This window comes from Prunus avium, chromosome 3 (assembly GCF_965620075.1).
Source record: "Prunus avium chromosome 3, drPruAviu1.hap1.1, whole genome shotgun sequence".
Taxonomy (NCBI): domain Eukaryota; kingdom Viridiplantae; phylum Streptophyta; class Magnoliopsida; order Rosales; family Rosaceae; genus Prunus; species Prunus avium.
Genome location: NC_142286.1, coordinates 36167185 through 36184301, shown reverse-complemented (window position 1 = coordinate 36184301; position 17117 = coordinate 36167185). Strand labels below are relative to the sequence as shown.

Genomic DNA, 17117 nt, shown 5'->3' with positions numbered 1-17117 from the left:
ATGGGCGTATGATATACATCATAGGTTAATCTCAAAGGATATACCTCAAAGGATTTCATATAAGTGTATATATTTTATATTACCCGTTATACGCCCATTATATACATCATAGGTTAATCTCATAAATAGCAATCACATTTCTTACTTTGTTAATTTGATCAACGTTTCTATAGGTTTTAATATAACAAAATTGATATATATAATGGGCGTATTAGAAAACGAAAATGAAATCGTTTCTATATAACATAATAATCCCTTTTTTGCTACATATGTTATTTTTTCAGGTGCTTAGACTATGTTTGACAATGCTTCCAAATTGCAATACTCACCATTTTGATAAGGATTTTGAGGTGCAACTAACCAAGTTTCTAAAGCATGTTTCAGCAAGATCTGAGTGCAATCAATCATGTTTTTAGATTATTTTGACAAGGATTTTGAACTGTAATTATATGCATAGAACAATCATTTTGCACAATTAGAATAATTGGGATGAATATAACTTTGTAATATGTATGGAACTCCTTATTTATCTTTTGAATGAAAGCTTTGTATTCTGGGATGCCTTATGAATGTGAAGTAAGTAAATATTTATGTTTATCATAGAGCTTCTATTTATAGATAAATTATACTTTTATCAGGTAATTTTGATAATTATTTAAAAAAAAACATATATATTTGATATAACAACGCGCATTGCTTGTTGTCAAAACATAAACAACAACGAGCACAGACATGTTGTCATAATATTATAAGACGACACGCTCGGCACGTTGTTGTCAATCGCTCCTACAACGTGCGCGTGTTGTGGTTAATGTTGTTCACAACGAGCGCCAAAATAAACGACGACGTTCAACGCGTGTTGTCGAAAGCCCTACACCTTTTAACGACATCGGCTTCAACAACGTGCGCCGCATGTTGTCAATATGTTTTCACAACGCACATTGCGCGTTGTGAAAGGACTTTTTTCTTGTAGTGAACCCTTGAAATAACAAAATCAACACCCAAAAATTGAGCAAAGATCATATCAACCAAGTCCACCATCCGCAATCAATCTAAGATAAAATAAAATCAAACAATTCACAATGAAATTGATATAATTACTGATACAGTACAACCCTAGGTGTGTTAGTTTAAACACTCAAAGCAATGGACAGAAAAGAATATGAGAAGTTGAAGGAAAGAAAAGATAGAAGGAAGACAGAAATCAAAGAGCTTAAGAGAAGGTTCAATCAATATTCAAAACTGAATTTTAAAGAACTACATAGGGGTATTTATAGCAAACTAAAACCTAGAGACAATAGGATTAAAATTCTTAGCTAAAACAGAAATCCTATTCCTAATAAAATAGGAAACTTAGAAATCCTACTAGAATTTGGAAAACTAAAGAATTTACGGAACTAACAAATAAACTAGGAAACTAAACAATTTAGGTCCTACGCATCCTACATCGTTCTCCTCCGATGAAAAGAACTCGACTTCGGCGAGTTTAACGACGGCGGCGCCGACTATAAGTATGAATAATAGGAGGACGAGTATCAGTAACTTCAGCTGCTACCAAGTCATCTTGAACTTGATGGAGAAGAGAAGGATCAAGCTGACGAAACTCATCTTCAGTAATCCAAGCAGCATTCGTATCTGGACGTCCCACCAACGAACCAAAAATCGAGAAAACCCCCCAACGGCTGAAGCCACCACTTTATGATCTAAGACTTGTGAGGTCTGATCGGTAGGAGAAGCATGGGAAGCAGGCACGCAAGGAGCAACATGAGGAACGATAGCGGGAGTCGTTTCAGTCGCAACATGAGTAAAAGTGCCCCGGTATGGAAACAAATCAGATACGTTGAAAATGGGACTGATATGAACATCAGAAGGAAGTTCGACCAAGTAAGCATTGGCACCCAACTTGCGAAGGATACAATAAGGACTCATCGATCGAGCATGAAGTTTCTTAAAAGAATGTTTGGGAAATCTCTCAGGGGAAACACATACCATAACATAATCACCTTCTTGGAAGTCTTGAGAGGGACGAGGGGTATTGGCAACAAGTTGGTATGTTTCTGTACTTAGAGAAATTTTATGACGAACCTTCTCATGTAGGTGACAAATGTGCTCAGTAAAGGTAGTCAGATTCCGAAGGATGGGCATCAATAGGAAGGGGAGCAAGATCAATGGGTGGACGTGGCAGCACACCGTAAACAATTTCGAAAAGACTTTTACCTCTGTAGTTCGGTTGGCAGAATTATTATAAGCAAATTCTGCTACAAGAAGAATGAGGTCCCAATTACCCTGCTTATCACCGACTAAACATCGTAATAAATCTCCAACACTACGATTAACCACTTCCGTTTGACCATCTTTCTTAGGGTGAAATGCAGATGAAAACTTTAAAGAAGTACCAAAGAGCTTCCACAAAGGCTTCCAGAAATAAATAACGAACTTGACATCACGGTCTGAAACAAAAGAAACAGGAAGCCCTTGCAAACAAACGACCTCTTTAAAAAAAGTAAATTGGCCCCATAAGAAGCATCAGCATCTTTGGAACAAGGCAGAAAGTGAGCCATTTTAGAGAACCTGTCAACGACAACCAGAATTCCATGGAGTATGCGAAACTGGCAAAGGAGTGTATAATCCAGTATTTTGCTTTCGAGCCTTGGAAAGCTGACAGGTGCAACATTGGGCCAGGATGTGGGTGACATCTCGCTTCAATGAATGCCAATAAAACCGATCGACAACTAGTGTAATGGTCTTATCTTTATCAAAATGTCCATCTAGGCCTCTAGCATGTAATTCCCACACTAGGAAATCGCGTAAAGAGGTACGGGGAATGCATAACTGTGTTCCACGAAAGAGATAACCATCACGTAGCATAAAATCAACATGATCACGACGATTTCCAGCAGTAACTTCTTGAAAATTAAGACCAAAATCTGGACAAGAAGAATATTCAGTTTTAATTTTATCAAAACCCACAACTTGTGCAGTCAATGATTGAAGGATAATGCCTACTCGGCTGAGTGCATCAGCAACTTTAGCTCTCGGGCGATGTTGAATCACAAAGGTAAAAATCCGAAGATACTTAGTCCACTTAATATGGCGGCTACTTACGTTACGTTGAGAATGGAGATACCTTAATGCTTGATGATATTGCCAATAACGTAATGCACGAACTATGGCGTAGAATTCCTTGTCGTAAGTCGAATACTTTTGCTTTGCCTCATTAAGCTTCTCACTAAAATAAGCAACAGGGTGTCCTTCCTGACTTAAGACGCCCTCAATGCCAACACCAGATGCGTCACATGCTACTTCAAAAACCTTGGTCAAATCTAGATGGCGTAGGACAAGTGCTTATGTCATTTTCTGTTTTAACAACTCAAACGATCGCGTGGCCGCATGAGTCCATCGAAACTCACCTTGCTTCATACAGTCCATAATAAGAGCCATTATAGTACTGAAATTAGGAATAAAACGTCGGTAAAAAGATGCTAAACCATGGAAGCTTCGAGTCTCGGTGAATGTGGAAGGAAGCGGCCAATTGACAATGGCGTGAACTTTGTCAAGATCAACACTTATGCCAGCTGCGGAAATAATGAATCCCAGAAATAAAACTTGTTCTTAAAGGAAAGAACACTTCTTCAAACTAACAAATAACTTTTCTTGGCATAACATACGAAAAATTGTTTGGAGGTGTTGTAGATGGTCCTCTTTCGAATGGCTGTAGATAAGGATATCATCATGTCGGCTGCGCAGATCTCACGGCCTGGGGTTCCGGGCCGAGGGGATGTGCGCTGACACGTGGCTTCCTGCTTTTGGATGCAGTGCGGTTGTGCGCGGGCGTGCCAGCACGGTCTACCGTGCGTCGAAAGGTTGATGTGGATGGAAATGGTTAAGTGGTGCGCCTGTTTGAACTCGTCTTCTAATCAAACGACTGTAGCCGAGAGAGGAACTGATCTCAGCTGCAAGGTTCACGGCTTGAGCTACAAGGCCGTTTAGGGGTGGTGCTGATGGTGGATTTTGGGTGGTGCTCCGGCGCGCTGCTCAGTGAGCGGCGGTCGTATGATATATGGGGTGAATGAATGATTAACAAAGATGGTGCTCCGGCGCCTTGAAAATCAAGGGTCGTATGATATATTGATGAATGGATTTTCCTTACAAACTAACACTACTCCTAGGAAAGCAAGTAAAGATATTGAAAGTGCATTACAGGAAAATATAATTTGCTCAGTGGGAGGCTTTTGTTTGGTGTTTGAACCCTTTGAAAGTAGTCTTGAGCCTTGTATTTATAGGAAGAGTTCCTGGAGGAGTAATCGAGGCTGAAATCCTGCATAGTGGAGTCTAATTAGAGCAAGTGGGTAGTCCAATCGACATTTGGGATCGTGAAGTATGGTGGTGTGACCCCATAAATCCTGGTGAATCTCGGCTGCCGCCTTGATCGTGGGTTCTGCGCCTGTGGCCGTGGGGACGCATTTATTGTTCTGATAGCTGGTCACCCAATCTCTCAAGCTGTAAGAATCCTTGTGAGAATGTCTGCGTCTAATCACTTTTTTTCCTGTCGCCACAACCTGACTTCAGTCACTTCCCACATTCCCTCGTGCATTAAATGCTTATTTGTGGCCAGTGGGTTTGCTGCAATAAACAGAGGCATTACTTCATTAAATGAAGCATGGGACCCTGCTATCACGTGATGATTTGATTTTTTAATATCATTGGCCGTGATTTTGTTTGGCCTCGGCCTCGGCCTATTATCGAGGCCGAGATGATCGTGCCTTAACAACTTTTCTTTTTGTCTTCAGGAGGGCCAAATATCTTGGCGAAACGCTACGTTTGAGAAAATGCCAGGGCCGAGAAAAGGGGCTCCTTCGGTCAGTTCATGGCCGTGATTTATTAGGCACAAACACATCAAAGTACACACCAAAAACTTCCCAATATAAGGACGCAAAACATGGGTCATCACACGCATAAATGTGCTAGATGCATTAGACATTCCAAATGGCATAACAAGCCACTCATACAACCCATCAGGAGTTTTGAATGTTGTTTTCCATTCATCACCTTCCCTAATACGAATATGATGGTAACCGCTATGAAGGTCAATCTTGGAAAACCATTTGGAACCTACCAAATCATCCAACATATCCTCAAGTCGTGGAATAGGAAATTGATATTTAACTGTGATCTTATTAATAGCTCTACTGTCAACACACATTCGCCAAGAGCCATCTTTTTTGGGAGTAAGAAGCACCAGTACAGCACATGGGCTCAGGCTATGGCGAATAAATCCTTTATCCAGTAGACCTTGAATTTGCGTGTTTAGTTCGGCACGTTCAGATGAGTTCATGCAGTAATGAGAAAGATTCGGAAGTTGTGATCCGGGTACAAGGTCGATGGCATGTTGAATATCCCTCATGGGTGGTTCGTCTGGGAGGTCATCAGGCATAACATCAGAGAATTCATTGAGGAGTTGATGTAGAGGTTCGAAGTTCTTATGAGAAGGGGAGGCAGATATCTCTTTGAGCATGAGAGCAAATACAACCCCTGTCTCCCGACTTTCTTTCTGAAAATCGCCATAAGATAATAGAGCCAACCGACCACTTGGCGCATTGTCTTTCTGGGATGGAGAGGAGGTGGTGACATGAGTCTTGGTAGGTCTAATGGCAGGATTGGCTGGTCGCAAAGTAATGCTTTTGCCTTCATGTTGAAAAGTGTATGTGTTTTCACGACCACAATTCTGCATGTGGTGGTCATAGAGCCAAGGTCTGCCAAGTAAGACATGTGCAACATTCATAGGCAGTAGGTCCAAATAAATGTCTTCATTGCAAGTCCCTAGCTTAAGGGAAACAAGACACCGCTCAATGACTAGTAGTTTAGTTTTATCAACCCAAGCTACGTGAAAAGGGTGGGGATGTGGTTCGAGCTTAAGATTAAGACAAGTAACAGCAGACTTGGAGATGACATTCATGGTACTGCCACCATCAATAACCAATTTACATGTTTGGTTATTGCATGAATTGTAGGTATGGAAAATACTAGTGCGTTTCCAAGAATCAAGTAGCACGGGTGCGGAATAGATACAACGCATAACAGAAACTTGATTTAGTGTGTCGTCATCAAAACAATCGTCAATTTCTGGATCATAGATACCCTCGAGAGGCTCCACAATCTCTACATCACAAAGGTTGTCCGCGCTAGCGCTAATAGTTATTGTGCGTTGTGGACAACGAGAGGCAATATGTCCTTTGGCATGGCACTGGAAACACTCAATGTGGGAATTATTAGAGACGGTCGGTCCTTTGAGAGGTGGTGCAGTAGGATTAGATGGTCCGGAAAATTCAGATTTCAGACCTAGAGTGGTAGTGCGGGCTTGGGTGGTGGTCGCAGGCTGACCAGAATATCCTAGGTATCGACGTTGTGGTCGCAGATATGTCTCAGCTTCCAAGGCTTGGCAATAGGCATCTTCTAACACATCCGGACGTGACCTACTGACCTCGCGTTTGATATCAATCTGAAGGCCGTAAATAAAACGAGAAACTATGACTACCAGCTCTTCCTGCATGGCAGAACGCAATTTGTGCTCCACAAAGCGAAATAATAGTCTTGGACTGTGGAAGTACCCTGGGAAAGAGTCCATAATTGATCTAACAATTGGTGACGATAAAAAGATGGAAGGTATTGTTCTCGGAGTTTCAATTTCATCTTATCCCATAAAATCACAGGGGTTTGTCCCAGTTGTTGGAGATGATGCTCGGTAGCCTTCCAGTATTGCTTTGCGGCTCTTACGAGTTTGAGTTTGGCGAACCGGATCCGTTGTGCATCGGACATGTCATACCATTCAAAATAATCTTCCATAGCCGATATCCAATCAACAAAGAGAGTAGGATCTCCGCAACCATCGAAGTTGGGGGCGGTAGGCTTGGCATGACGGGCGATCTCAAAATCCAAGTTTCGGTGAACAACTTGATGTTCGTGTGGTCGGGCCAGTGGGGGAGGTATTGTGGCGTCCACTAGAGAAGAACCCATCGTATGTTGGGTATAATGTGGTTTGGGTGCAGATCTTGCAGGAAAATTTGGTTTGGATCGAACCATAGATGTTCCCCCAGAAGATGATGGAAGGCCCAGGTGGCCTTGGAACTTGGAATCCCTAGACGGATTGGGAAGGAAACCAGCCTATAGAGAAGGTGTGACTGAACTGGAGAGAACAGCGGATGTGGAGGATAGTTCAGGAGTTGCAGTTAAGAGGTGGTTGACAAGCAGCGTCACGGAAGCTTGTAACTTGGCAATATCTATGGACATGGACGAAAATTCAGCCTTGTGATCAGCCATCAATTTTGCGAATTGATTTTCCAAACTGGTGAAATCTGTAGACATTTTTTCCTTCAATTCCTGATGTTGTTCGGCCAAATTAGCAACGGTGATGTTGGGAGCCATGACAACCAATAGAGGCAACAAAGCATAGTAACAGCGGCGGAGGCAAGAGGCTCTAAATACCAATTGAAGTAGTACAACCCTGGGTGTGTTAGTTTAAACACTCAAAGCAATAGGACAGAAAAGAATATGAGAAGTTGAAGGGAAGAAAAGATAGAAGGAAGGCAGAAATTAGAGAGGTTAAGAGAAGGTTTAATCAATATTCAAAACTGAATTTTAAAGAACTACATAGGGGTATTTATAGCAAACTAAAACCTAGAGACAATGGGATTAAAATTCGCAGCTAAAACAAAAATCATATTCCTAATAAAATAGGAAACTTAGAAATCCTACTAGAATTTGGAAAACTAAAGAATTTAAGAAACTAACAAATAAACTAGGAAACTAAACAATTTAGGTCCTACATATCCTGCATCAATTACTGTCTTATCTAAACCAAATAGCAATACAGTACTAATTTAGTAGTTAATCCAACACCTAGAGAATGACATAGACATAGATATGAATATTGTCTGATCAAACCAAATAGTAGTACAGCACTACTTAACCAGTTCATCCAGCACCAGCACTAGCACCTACATAATGACACAGGAACAAGACGGAATCTTTTGAACAGACGTTGGAGCAGTTGTATTTTTTTTACGGTAGTCCAAATTGAGGGTATTGATATCATAGAAATGACCAAAGTCAGTCACAACCATGTCAACCATTTCATGCAAGAACTCTATCTGTATGTTGTATTAAACAACAATAATAAGAAAATATATATCTTAAATAAATAAGTTATAATTGCTCTGAGAAATAGGTAGCAAACAAAGCAAATAGGAATCAAAACACCAGTTCCAAGTGCGGGGCAAAGACCATCCGCCAACAGAAAAAATTCATTTTTGACAGCAACCAATTTGTAAAAAACGTTGTCAGATCTTTTATTTGCTCCCAGCAATTTCCGACAAGCAACGGCCAATCGAGGAAAACCATAGGATTTGCCCTTGTCACGAAGTGTTCTGCACTTCATTTGAAAGAGTCCTCTAATTCTCTCATTTGTAATGTGACCATCATCCAAGAATATTTCCATCCTTGCAATGTTTTGATAAGTCGTAACAAAAAATTGTTTCTGTTTACCTCTAACAAGAAGAAGGCCGCTAGCTGTAGAAAGTAGCCTTTCAATTTTCGAAGTCAAAATTTTCTGAGAGAAAAATAGATAATAATAAAAACAAGGAGGATGAGACTAACTAAACTAATATTTGAACTGACAAATATTTTATTTCGAAAAAAAAAACTGACAAATATTTGAACTCACCTCGGTTTGTAATGGAGCAATAATTTTTTTCATGTCATCCTTTTTTGGAACAGACGTTCGTCCATCAAATGAATATGAAAGATCTATTTCCAAGGGATAGATGATTAACTAGGAAAGAAAGAAAAGGCATCATTCACTCGATATGTGAATTTTATGGTGTCAAATTTATGAGGTGACTTTTGTATGGGACGCGCCAAGAACAGTGGTGTAAGAGAGGTAGTATGACTATAACCATCACTCACGAAGTGTGCTGCACTTCATTTGAAATAGTCCTCTAATTCTCTCATTTGTAATGTGACCATCATCCAAGAATATTTCCATCCTTGCAATGTCTTGATAAGTCGTAACAAAAAATTGTTTCAGTTCATCTCTAACAAGAAGAAGGCCGCTAACCGTAGAAAGTAGCCTTTCGATTTTCGAGGTTAAAATTTTCTGAGAGAAAAATAGATAATAATTAAAACAATGAGGAGAATGAGACTAACTAAACTAGTGTTTGAACTAAAAAATATTTCGGAAAAAAAACTGACAAATATTTGAATTCACCTCGGTTCGTAATGGAGCAATAATCTTTTTCATGTCATCCTTTTTGGAACAAACATTCGTCCATCAAATGAATTTGAAAGATCCATTTCCAAGGGATAGATGATGAACTAGCAAAGTAAGAAAAGGTATCATTCACTCGATAGGTGAATTTTATGGTGTCAAATTTATGGGGTGAATTTTGTATGGGACGCGCCAAGAACAGTGGTGTAAGAGAGGTTGTATGACTATGACCATCATTCACGAAATGTGTTGCACTTCATTTGAAAGAGTTCTCTAATTCTCTCATTTGTAATGTGACCATCATCCAAGAATATTTCCATCCTTATAATTTCTTGATAAGTCGTAACAAAAAATTGTTTCAAGAAGGCCACTAGCCGTAGAAAGTAGCCTTTCAATTTTCGAGGTCAAAATTTTCTGAGAAAAAAATAGATAATAATAAAAACAAGGAGGAGAATGAGACTAACTAAACTAGTATTTGAACTGACAAATATTTTATTTCGGAAAAAAAATTGACAAATATTTGAACTCACCTCTGTTTGTAATGGAGCAATAATCTTTTTGATGTCATCCTTTTTTGGAACAAACGTTCGTCCATCAAATGAATTTGAAAGATCCATTTCCAAGGGATATATGATGAACTAGGAGAGAAAGAAAAAGCATCATTCACTCGATAGGTGAATTTTATGGTGTCAAATTTATGGGGTGAATTTTGTATGGGACGCGCCAAGAACTTTGGTGTAAGAGAGGTTGTATGACTATGATCATCACTCACGAAGTGTGATGCACTTCATTTGAAAGAGTCCTCTAATTCTCTCATTTATAATGTGACCATGATCCAAAAATATTTCCATTCTTGCAATGTCTTGGTAAATCGTAACAAAAAATTATTTCAAGAAGGCCGCTAACCGTAGAAAGTAGCATTTCGATTTTCGAGGTCAAAATTTTCTGAGAGAAAAATAGATAATAATAAAAACAAGGAGGAGGATGCGACTAACTAAACTATTATTTGAATTGACAAATATTTTATTTCGGAAAAAAAAACTGACAAATATTTGAACTCACCTCGATTCGTAATGGAGCGATAATCTTTTTCATGTCATCCTGTTTTGGAACAGTCGTTCATCCACAAAATGAATTTGAAAGATCCATTTTCAAGGGTTAGATGATGAACTAGGAAAGAAAAAAAAGACATTGTTCACTCGATAGGTGAATTTTATGGTGTCAAATTTATGAGGTGACTTTTGTATGGGACGCGTCAAGAACAGTGGTGTAAGAGAGGTAGTATGACTATAACCATAACTCACGAAGCTATATTTTGAGTTTATTTTCTAGAAGCTATATTTTGAGTTTATTCTCTATAAATGTTCTGTGTGTCATGTCATCATGTGTAGAAAAACACAGAAATAAACACAACCAAGATAAAATAAGCACAACAACAACAAAACACCAAAGTATTACACTACTGGCAAACTGAATTGGGGAAATCTTCAAAAGGTTGGAGCTTATAAATTCCACTGTAAGTGCATCAAAACGTTCGACATAACAAATATTTTTCTAAGTTCTATTTACTTCTAGATTTGTACTCTAATTTCTATTCACATAACAAAATTTCGATGGATGCTTTGTATAGGAATATTGTAGGTGAATTTTATGGTGTCAAATTTATGGAGTGAATTTTGTATGGGACGCACCAAGAACATTGGTGTAAGAGAGGTTGTATGACTATGACTGTTCGGTTCATTTTTACACATGATTTTTCATGTTATTCACCCACTATTTTGAGTTAGTTCTTGACATTTTATAGCTTTTTACTTCCTTTTTGTGTTTTCTTAGATTTTACCTTGGTTGGGATGAAAATGAGCTAAAAGTGCATTATTAGTTATAAATTCTGTTTTTGTTCATTTTCGTAGGTCAACTTCTTGGCCTGGGATCAACATGCTCTGGTGCTCGGATGAGGTCGTGATCTTCATGAGACTTGTTCCAATGGATGTTAACTACAACATAACCAAATTTGAGCTCCATTGGACAAGTATTGCCTATCCAACCAATCCAGCATGTTACCACAGCTCTGGAAATCCGGATTTGGCCAGCTTTTACCTCCTTTGTGTCATCTTAATTTCTTTTTACCATAACTCTTGGTAACAAGGAGTTACCTTAGTAAATGAGTACTTTCTGAAGCAATTGGCATCTTTGTGAGGACAAAGCTTCATCATTTGGAAGGAGACAAAGGATGATGGGTGAAGACTTTGGCAATAGAATACTAAAAGTAAAAGCTGGAAAGGAGGAGAGAGGGAAGCAAAGGGAATTGCAATCTGAAGTTGGGGAGCCTTTTGAACGTGGGTAAAGGAAGTCATTGAGAATTCTACACAATTGAGAGCAGATTTTGGAGAGCTTGGAGCTAGGAGAAAGCCAAGGTGCAGCCAAGAAAAGTGGAGAAGAAGACTTCCACCATTGATGATCTTGAAGCTCTCATCATTTTCTGAAAATCTATAAACTCTTTCTAATTTCATTTTGAGTTTGTATTTGGAATAAGTATGAGCAACTAAACTCCATAGCTAGGGCTTAGGTTGAAGCCCTAAACATGATTACCTTATTGTTTTGATGCTTGAGTGTATGAATTTCTACATATTGTTGATGAATTCCAATTCACCAAATTAATCTATCCTTGATGTGTGTTTTTCCTTGGTTGGCCATCTTTGAAAGCATGCTTCTTGAGATTGTTGGGATTATGTGTATCTTCATGTTCTCCTAAGCAATAAATGGATGAAGTAAGAATCATCCATGTGAATTGGTTTCTTGAATACTGTTGCGTAGATACAGCTGCACCAAAATGGATTCAGTTGCATCCTCAACTTGTGATACTCGCAAGTGCACGAGCCGTTTGGTAGTATAGCATATGTAAGTGCGAGGTCGATCCCACGAGGATTGGTGATTGAATGATCCAATTCATTTTTCCTACACAAAACAGAAATGAAAAAGAAAGGAAATAAATAAAACAAGGAAGAAAGAAATAACTAACTCAAGCAGATAAGTTCCCAAGTTCAATTAGATTAATGGATTGATTCTAGCTAAAGTATGATTAAGCCATGGTGTGTGGTCATAACCTTGTGTTCCTAATTCCCTAATTTGATCATTTGTTGTCTAACCTAAAATTAAGCATTAGGAACCCATTAAGCATAGAAGAACATTTTAAACAACCAAGTATGTATCTAATCCCTGTTGTCGAATGTCCATACATACTCTTCCTATTCATAGTTCAATTCGAATTAAAGCATGGTGTCTACTCTTAATTCAAACCAAGATAGCTAACATGCAAGCCTAAATGGTGATCAATCATTCAAACTAGCATATTAACTTATAAGCATAATGAATAAGAACAAAAACCATAATTGAAACTTGGAAACTAATCAAACTTGAAACTAAAGAAAAGAATTTACATAACAATGAAAATTAAAGTAGAACTTGGAAAGACTTAAAGGAAAATTTCAGCACAAAGATCTCATTATAACAATTGAAAACTAGAAAGAGAAACTAAGAGAATTTGAGGGAGAGAAGGGAAGGGAGCTCTAGAGAAGTGTTTGAGAGCTCCCCCCCTTGGGGTGTGTTTACAAGCTTGGGAAACCTCACTATATATAGGCCTAAGGAAGCTGAAAATCTGAATTAAGTATGGCTAATGCATACAACACTTGTTTTATAAAATCTGAAATGGTTGATGCACTTCACTAATGCATACAACACTTCCATTATAAAATCTGAAATGGTTGATGCACTTCACTAATAAATCCCACCAGCAGCCCTAGCTCATCTTCATGTCACCATGACCAAGCTTCCAACCAGAAATAATAGCTCATCCTGAGGTCAGCATGACCAGCAACTTCAAGGGCTTACGAATTGGGCTTCCCTTAAGAAAATTAAGACTTTAAGCACTCAAACTTGAAGTTCAGAATGTCTTCTTTCCAGCCATATATCATTTGGGCCAATCCAAGGTCGGAGGAGGAAGTTAAGGCCAAAACAAATTGCTAACTCATTTTGCGCGCTGATAAAATCCATCCTGAGCATGGCTCTGTGTTTGCTAGGTAACAGACTCCAAAATTATCCAATGGGGCTGAATTTCGGATATGTTATAGTATACACCCATTGGAACAACTTTCATGAAGAATGTGGCCTCATCCGAGCTATGTAGGTTGCTGAAACAAAGCTTGCAATATGACCTACGAAACTGGGCTGGCAGGGGACTGTAGCCAAAATTGAGTTTGTCTTTAAGCTCTTCATCCATTCATCCAAATTAGGCCCTAACATGCATGGATTGCATCATTTACTATCCAAAGCCATCATTATTACCTAAAGCTCAATGAACTGAAAGATAAACACAAAAAGGATTAAAAGCACAAGTTTAACTCAAAAACATAACCAAATCATAAGCTAGAAGGGTACAAAATGATATACAATTATGAACCGATCAAATACCTAATGTAAACACCATGCTATTAGGATTCTTGTGATGTTCATATTCTCTTTGAACTTAATGGGTTCTCCTTGTAATTGAATCGAAGTACGAACCATACCTAGGTTCAGTTATGGGGAGGGCACAAGTATTGTAGCACGAACCATGCACTTTACGTATATTAGAGAGGATCAATGCGTCTTGAGCCACGACCCATGGTCTTGATTGCGAACATTTTCATCAACATGTTTAGAGTTCATCATTTGAGTATTCATGAACATGGGTAGAATTGTTTAGGGTGGATTCCGAAACCCTAGTGTTTGTTACTTGGTACTTTCACATTTTGATAATTCATCTCTGCCATTCTCATTTAAATTCAAAGTCCATTTACTTTCATGCAATAGAATTAGGTCACTTGAACCAAACCAAACCCCCCCCCCCCCCCCCCCTAATGTGTGTGTGAGTTGTGTGTTTGTTACATTGTGTGTCTTGTTTACTGAATTCTGTTTATTTTCGTAACTGTTTTGGACTTTTGGTCCGCGTTGTGTTCTTGAATTTTCTGTGCTGAATCCAACCGTATAAAGAACGTGAATTTTGGACGTACGGTTGGAAAGTTATAGGCAAAACACTGGACAGAGGTCGAAACTGAAAAACAGAGAAAATGAATCTGCCCAAAACGACCGGTCGCTTTTACCTGACGACCGGTCGCTTTTCAAGACAAATTTTGAGTTTCGAATCTGCCCAAAAACGACCGGTCGCTTTTACCTGACGACCGGTCGCTTTAGCACTGTTCATAGGTGATAAATGGGTGATAAAAGGGTGATAGAAAATGCTGTTTGTGTTTTTGTTTAGTTTTCTTGTGTTGTTTCATTTCTTTTACACTTCTTTACTCATTTTTAGTTTCCATTTTGCATTTGTGCATTTGTGGTGTGTCAATTAAGTGTTCTTTACGTACTCAAATTAGAACTTATAGGAAGCCGACAAGTTCTTCGTGGGATCGACCCCGTACTTACATAATCTATACTTCAATAGATTCGTGCACTTGCGGGTATTTTTAATTGGTTGTTTGCACATTAATTTGTGTCCTCTTAGGAATGCAACAATGACCATCACTCACGAAGTGTGCTGCACTTCATTTGAAAGAGTCCTCTAATTCTCTCATTTGTAATGTGACCATCATCCAAGAATATTTCCATCATTGCAATGTCTTGATAAGTCGTAACAAAAAATTGTTTCAGTTTACCTCTAACAAGAAGAAGGTCGCTAATCGTAGAAAGTAGCCTTTCGATTTTCGAGATCAAAATTTTTTGAGAAAAAATAGATAATAATAAAAACAAGGAGGATAAGACTAACTAAACTAGTATTTGAACTGACAAATATTTTATTTCGGAAAAAAAACTGACAAATATTTGAACTCACCTCGGTTCGTAATGGAGCGATAATCTTTTTCATGTCATCCTTTTTTCGAACAAACGTTCGTCCACCAAATGAACTTGAAAGATCCATTTCCAATGGATAGATGATGAACTAGGAAAGAAAGAAAAGGCATCGTTCACTCGATATGTGAATTTTATGGTGTCAAATTTATGCAGTGAATTTTGTATGAGACGCACTAAGAACATTGGTGTAAGAGAGGTTGTATGACTATTATCATCACTCATGAAGTGTGCTGCACTTCATTTGAAAGAGTCCTCTAATTCTCTCATTTGTAATGTGACTATCATCCAAGAATATTTCCATCTTTGCAATGTCTTGATAAGTCGTAACAAAAAATTGTTTCAATTTACCTCTAACAAGAAGAAGGCCGCTAACCGTAGAAAGTAGCCTTTCGATTTTCGAGGTCAAAATTTTCTGAGAAAAAATAGATAATAATAAAAACAAGGAGGATGAGACTAACCAAACTAGTATTTGAACTGACAAATATTTTATTTCGAAAAAAAAACTGACAAATATTTGAACTCACCTCGGTTCGTAATGGAGCGATAATCTTTTTCATGTCATCCTTTTTTGGAACAAACGTTCGTCCACCAAATGAACTTGAAAGATCCATTTCCAAGGGATAGATGATGAACTAGGAAAGAAAGAAACGGCATCGTTCACTCGATATGTGAATTTTATGGTGTCAAATTTATGGGGTGAATTTTGTATGGGACGCGCCAAGAACATTGGTGTAAGAGAGGTTGTATGACTATTATCATCACTCACGAAGTGTGCTGCACTTCATTTGAAAGAGTCCTTTAATTCTCTCATTTGTAATGTGACCATCATATAAGAATATTTCCATCCTTGCAATGTCTTGATAAGTCGTAACAAAAAATTGTTTCAGTTTACCTCTAACAAGAAGAAGGCCGCTGTTGCGTAGATACAGCTGCACCAAAATGGATTCAGTTGCATCCTCAACTTGTGATACTCGCAAGTGCACGAGCCGTTTGGTAGTATAGCATATGTAAGTGCGAGGTCGATCCCACGAGGATTGGTGATTGAATGATCCAATTCATTTTCCCTACACAAAACAGAAATGAAAAAGAAAGGAAATAAATAAAACAAGGAAGAAAGAAAATAACTAACTCAAGTAGATAAGTTCCCAAGTTCAATTAGATTAATGGATTGATTCTAGCTAAAGTATGATTAAGCCATGGTGTGTGGTCATAACCTTGTGTTCCTAATTCCCTAATTTGATCATTTGTTGTCTAACCTAAAATTAAGCATTAGGAACCCATTAAGCATAGAAGAACAATTTAAACAACCAAGCATGTATCTAATCCCTGTTGTCGAATGTCCATACATACTCTTCCTATTCATAGTTCAATTCGAATTAAAGTATGGTGTCTACTCTTAATTCAAACCAAGATAGCTAACATGCAAGCCTAAATGGTGATCAATCATTCAAACTAGCATATTAACTTATAAGCATAATGAATAAGAACAAAAATCATAATTGAAACTTGGAAACGAATCAAACTTGAAACTAAAGAAAAGAATTTACATAACAATGAAAATTAAGTAGAACTTGGAAAAACTTAAGGAGAATTTCAGCACAAAGATCTCATTATAACAATTGAAAACTAGAAAGAGAAACTAAGAGAATTTGAGGGAGAGAAGGGAAGGGAGCTCTAGAGAAGTGTTTGAGAGCTCCCCCCCTTGGGGTGTGTTTACAAGCTTGGGAAACCTCACTATATATAGGCCTAAGGAAGCTGAAAATCTGAATTAAGTATGGCTAATGCATACAACACTTGTTTTATAAAATCTGAAATGGTTGATGCACTTCACTAATGCATACAACACTTCCATTATAAAATCTGAAATGGTTGATGCACTTCACTAATAAATCCCACCAGCAGCCCTAGCTCATCTTCATGTCACCATGACCAAGCTTCCAACCAGAAATAATAGCTCATCCTGAGGTCAGCA

At 38.3% G+C, this 17117-nt stretch overlaps 1 pseudogene; it reads right to left on the bottom strand.

Annotated features, from left to right (window-relative positions):
* Positions 1-3566: 3566 nt before the first annotated feature.
* LOC148296064 (uncharacterized) lies at positions 3567-7014 on the bottom strand (annotated as a pseudogene).
* Between the last annotated feature and the right edge of the window lie 10103 nt (positions 7015-17117).